This window comes from Sinocyclocheilus rhinocerous, unplaced genomic scaffold (genome assembly GCF_001515625.1).
Source record: "Sinocyclocheilus rhinocerous isolate Xijiao unplaced genomic scaffold, SAMN03320098_v1.1 scaffold585, whole genome shotgun sequence".
Classification (NCBI taxonomy): domain Eukaryota; kingdom Metazoa; phylum Chordata; class Actinopteri; order Cypriniformes; family Cyprinidae; genus Sinocyclocheilus; species Sinocyclocheilus rhinocerous.
In genome coordinates this window covers 1,535,175-1,540,556 of record NW_015630024.1, presented here as the reverse complement: position 1 = coordinate 1,540,556, position 5,382 = coordinate 1,535,175, and the positions used below count along the sequence as shown (strand labels likewise).

General features: G+C 38.4%; 1 pseudogene; it reads left to right on the top strand.

Moving 5' to 3' along the window:
• Positions 1 to 4,914, top strand: part of LOC107739699 (patatin-like phospholipase domain-containing protein 7) — a 32,883-nt pseudogene extending 27,969 nt beyond the window's left edge.
• Positions 4,915 to 5,382: the final 468 nt, after the last annotated feature.

The window sequence follows — 5,382 nt, the reverse complement described above, 5'->3', positions numbered from 1 at the left end:
TTTTTTTTCTTTTCCTTTCCTTTTTCCTTTTTTTTTTTTTTTTTTCATATTTTACTATTCTTTTTCTTGTTCCCTTTCCTTTTCCTTTTTCTATTGATTTTCTTTTTTTTTTTTTATTCCAATCTGTTGCTTTATTTTCTTCCAATTTAAAAGCCACTTAAATTGGACACAAAAAAAGCTAACTTTGTTCCCCTTTCCTCCTCTGCAGGAAATGACATCAGTGTTTAAGAAAGTGCTGGACTTGACCTACCCTATCACTTCAATGTTTTCCGGTGCTTCATTTAACTCTAGCATTAATGCAGTCTTCAAGGACAAACAGATAGAGGTAGCAAAATGGCTCTTTTTGGCTCAAAAAATCCTACACTGGATCACAATCTGCCAAATTTAGCAGCTTAAATGTGTTTGGCTTGTTTACAGGATCTCTGGATCCCATATTTCAACATCACCACGGACATCACTGCCTCCACAATGAGAGTGCACACTGATGGTCAGTACTGTCACATACTCCACCTCCATTTATGAGCCTCTGCTTAACCAAGATAAATGTCTGACGTTTCCTGTCCCTCCATCTCAGGCTCCCTGTGGAGGTATGTGCGTTCCAGCATGTCTCTTTCTGGTTACCTGCCACCACTGTGTGATCCAAAAGATGGACACCTGCTCATGGACGGAGGCTACATCAACAACCTGCCAGGTGTGTAGTAGGACATTAGCTCCCCGCAGTAAAACCTCTTTAGCGCCTGACAATCAAATCCCAATATACCATGACAAACACACAATTTCGAAGATGCAAATGTGCTAAAATAATGTAGTCAGTTAACTAATGGTATAAAGTCTGGACCAAGATTATTTGGCTCATTCTGGTCAAGGACCGCCCACTTAGACAGGAAAGATCTGTCTGGAGGAGGGTTCTAAAATAGTCGAAACCCCAATAATAAAACTTTTGTGAAACTTTGAGCCATTTTTGTGTGCAATTTGCATCTGACTTTCAGTGAATAGACTGTGGGCGGACTTGAGTGTGCCATCTATGGCTCAGTCTACTGAGTTTATCAGATCTGAAGAATTGGGTAATTTTGGTCTTTTTGCAATAATGGAGGTTCATTGTTGCTGAGGGTGTTGTCTTCTTTTCCTGTTTCAGCGGATGTGGCACGCTCCATGGGTGCTAAAGTGGTTATTGCTATCGATGTAGGCAGCCAAGATGAAACCAACCTCACCAACTACGGGGACGCCCTTTCTGGCTGGTGGCTGCTATGGAAACGGCTCAACCCACTGGCTGAGAAAGTCAAGGTGAGGGAGACATTAGCCAAGTGTAATGTTTACTTAATTAGTTGTGTTTTCTAAGGCAAGCATCACCATTACTATTGCTCGTACTTGTATCAAAGGTGTGGCCACATTTGCTGTGCATCATACATCACTCCACTATTAACAATAGACAATGGACCTTTTTTGGCCTGCAAAATTTTGCTTATATGACCGCACCTTAAGTGTCAACTTTTAGTGATTATTAAACGTTGACACAAGACTTGCATCATCAAATGAATGATACTGCAACTTGTGCAAATGGAGAAGAGGTATGTTATTACTCTAAGCTATTGGATTTATGATTTTTACCCGACAGAACAAAACAGCAAAAATATCCCATAGATTTGCATTAAAAGGGGAACCTGAGCCATATATAGAATGTTATTAACTAGCAATCACACAGAAAACATTTGTGGCAACCACTTTTGCATGCACAGACAAATTTTCTTCAGAAAATGTTAAAATCTATTCTTTTTTTTCTTCTTTTTTTTCTCTTTTTTTTCCAGGTGTTGAATATGGCTGAGATCCAGGCCCGGCTGGCTTATGTGTGTTCAGTGAGACGGCTTGAATCTGTTAAGAATAGCGACTACTGTGAATACATCCGACCTCCCATCGACAGATACCGCACACTTGAGTTTGGCAAGTTCGATGAGATCAGCGTGAGTTTTATCTCCTTTGCTTTTTTACCTTCTACACTCTAAATAGTCAGTCTTCGTTCTGCGCTTATATTGTTTTTGGTTGGCCTCCTGTGTTTGTGTGCGCATATAGGAAGTGGGCTACCAGCATGGGAAGACAGTGTTTGATGTGTGGTGCAGGAGTGGCGTGGTGGAGAAGATGATGAAGGACAGACATCAAGAGGAATTCCACAAAACGCAGAGCAACAATGTGAGCCTGGATCACCTGAAAGAGGCACTATTGAATTGTAATGTGTGTTGAAACAGTTCCTCACTTCAATTTATTGTTGTTTCTGCAGTTGGTGACCTGTCCAAATGCTTCCTTCACTGATCTGGCTGAGATCGTCTCACGGATTGAGCCAGTCAAACCAGCTCTTGTGGATGGTAAATCAATGTTAAACATTATAAGTTTACCTTTTAAAAGCACATTTGGCAGTTGTTTTCTGGGATTTTTGGCTTAAATTCCCAGAATATTGATCTGTTTTTGGCTTCTGCTTGGATGTCATTTAGTGTTGTGTGATTTGTGTACTAACATCATTAGGCTAATGGGTCGGAAATATCTCCATCTTTCCCACAGATGAATCGGACTATCACACCGACAATGAAGAGGAGATGGCAGAGAGCGCTCTGTCAGACATTGAGCTTTACAGCCATTACAGTGAGCACACAGTGGAGGAACTGACCGCAGACACTGTAGGTCTCACATACACATGCAGACTTAAAGGGACATCATGTCAACCTTGTCTTGCACCAAAACAGTTCTAATTTAAGTTAACATTAGCATTTTTTCACCACTCTGATTCCAGTAAATTGTGCAGCTATGGTTTACCATTATTTGACTTAACTAATCAGACATTTTTATCATTTTATTTCTTTTAGATCCACTTTTAATGTTAGTGATGGTTTCGTAAATCAAAGTCATTTATTTAGAAAAACGTCCACCTTCACTCTGAAGTTACAGAAATGCTACTGTATCTTTAAGACATCTGTATGTGAACAGGCATAGCTCACACAGACCTTGAAATGTAAACATGGTGAACTTGTGTTAATGTATTCATCACAGTGACGATTTCTAAATGACCTGTTTGGGGTCAGTAAGATTGATTTAATTTAATTTAATTTAATTTTGTTTTGTTATATTTTGTTTTATTTTATTTTATAATACTTTTATTCAGCGAGGACACTTTAAATTGATCAGAAGCGACAGTAAAAACATATATAATGTTACAGAAGATTTCTGTTGCAAATCAGTTTTTCGATTCATCAAAGAATCCTGAAAAAATGCATTATATTAAGCAGCACAACTGTTTTCAACATGGATAATAAGAAATGTTTCGAGCACCAAATCCGCAAATTGGAATGATTTCTGATGGATCATGTGACTCTGAAGACTGGAGTAATGGCTAATATCACAGAAATAAATTACGTAAAATATATTAATAGTGAATTTTTTTTTTAAATTGTAATATTTTACTATTACTGTTTTGCTGTATTTTCATCAAATAAATGCAGCCTTGGTGAGCATAAAAGACTTCTTTTAAAGACAATAAATTGTACTGACCTCAAACGTTTGAAAGGTTATTTATGTCTACATCAAATGAGAAAAAGCAAAAAAATCTTAGTCCTATAAAAAAAGTCCTAGAAAATCTTAAAACTAAACTGATTGATTGATGCTTATGCCCAGGATGAAGAATTCGAGAGGTCTCGCAGGCAGCGTGTGCGTTCTGACGTGGAAAACCTAGGGCCTGTGTCCTCCAAAACACCACAAACCTCCAGTCCCAACAGTCCTCCAACCCTCCACAACCGAAAAGCACAAGGATTGAAACCCCTCCATCCCGACCACTGACCCCAGATATCAGCATGGCAGTGAACAAACACTGGGGTTTGGCTTTCTGTACACATTCCAGTCACACCAAGTACATCCAGGCCTTGAGGAGCAGGAACCAAGTATTTTTCCCATCTCATACAAAAATCCAAAGAAAACATCTATTGCACTGGAAGTTTAAGATGGACATGCTGGGCAACATGGCATGGGGTTGAAGTAACACCTGGCCTTGCATCTGAGCAGTAACTCAAGACGATCCCAGAGTGTCTGTGAAGTTTCATGCCGACTTTGAACTCTTTTGATTGCCAAGCGTTATCTTTACTCTGTCTTGAATTACCGGTTAGTCAATAGAGGAGAAAATTCCACGATTAAGACTATCAGCTAAAACATTGTCTTTACAAACAGTTAGATTGGATTGCATGTTCAGTTGATTTTTTCTTCTGTCAAAGAAAGTAGCAGAAAAGAGCAAAATAATGATTTAGAGTAAAAAAAAAAAAGAAAGTGATATTGAATGTAGAGTTCTCTATTTATAAGCTCAGATGACTGATGTTGACTTTTTGTTTCATTTAAACCCTGAAAGACTGTTTGGCAAATCGATTTGTCCAACAGCTTGGCTGGTTCGTGCAGGTCAGCGACTCCTAGCTCATGATCTATGGACAGTTGAGTGATCGAGTGACCAGCGTCGTATATCATACCGAATGTGTCTGATGAGTTAATCATACCTCTAGCTGAATGTGATCAAACAATGCAATGCAGAAAAGCAAGTCTATCAATGCAATATTTTTTATATTTTTTATTTTTGTTTTGAAAAATTGCCGTATGATACCTGTAGTGCCTTTTAACCTTAATACTAGCCATACAAAACAATGGGAGTTCGATAATGGTCCAAAAATATATTAACAGTCTAACCACAATGCCAGTATTGATTAATATGTATGTGTGAGGTATCATTTGAGTTTTGATTATGCCGCTATAACTGACATTAATTTGGAGATTTGTGGTCACGCCAATCTTCCGGAACATTTGTAATGCTGTGTGCCAATAGTGTCACTTAAAGGTACAATATGTAATTTTCGCTGCTAGAGGGCGCGTATTCAAAATAAACAAAGAGTCAAAGGCGTAGTTTGATACAAGTTTGTTTTGCTATTCGGCCCGAATCAGTTTTCTAAAGTGTTTTTGAAAAATCACATACCCTGCCTTTAAATAGATTAATTAATCCTTAAAGCCATGTTTTATTGCCTTGCATCCCCTTCTTTTCTTTGTTCCTGTTTTCTAGCTCAAAATCACCTGCGTCTCCTGCATCTTCACCTCGTTGTTGTCATGGAGAAATGCTTTCTGGAATTGCAGTGTGTTGTTTAAAGATGGTATGATTCATTTCAGATAATATGTATCTTTGTCACCCGTGGTCCACTTCTCACCAGGTGTGCTGTAGACAAATAGGATATTATAATGGACGTCCTGTGTTTTCCAGAACAGCATGAAAATAATGAATTGATTAATGAATGAGTCAAACACCCACTGCAGGTTTTTTGGTGAATCGGCTTAGCTAGTTCTAGTTTTACATGTGAATGCATGCTAAATTGT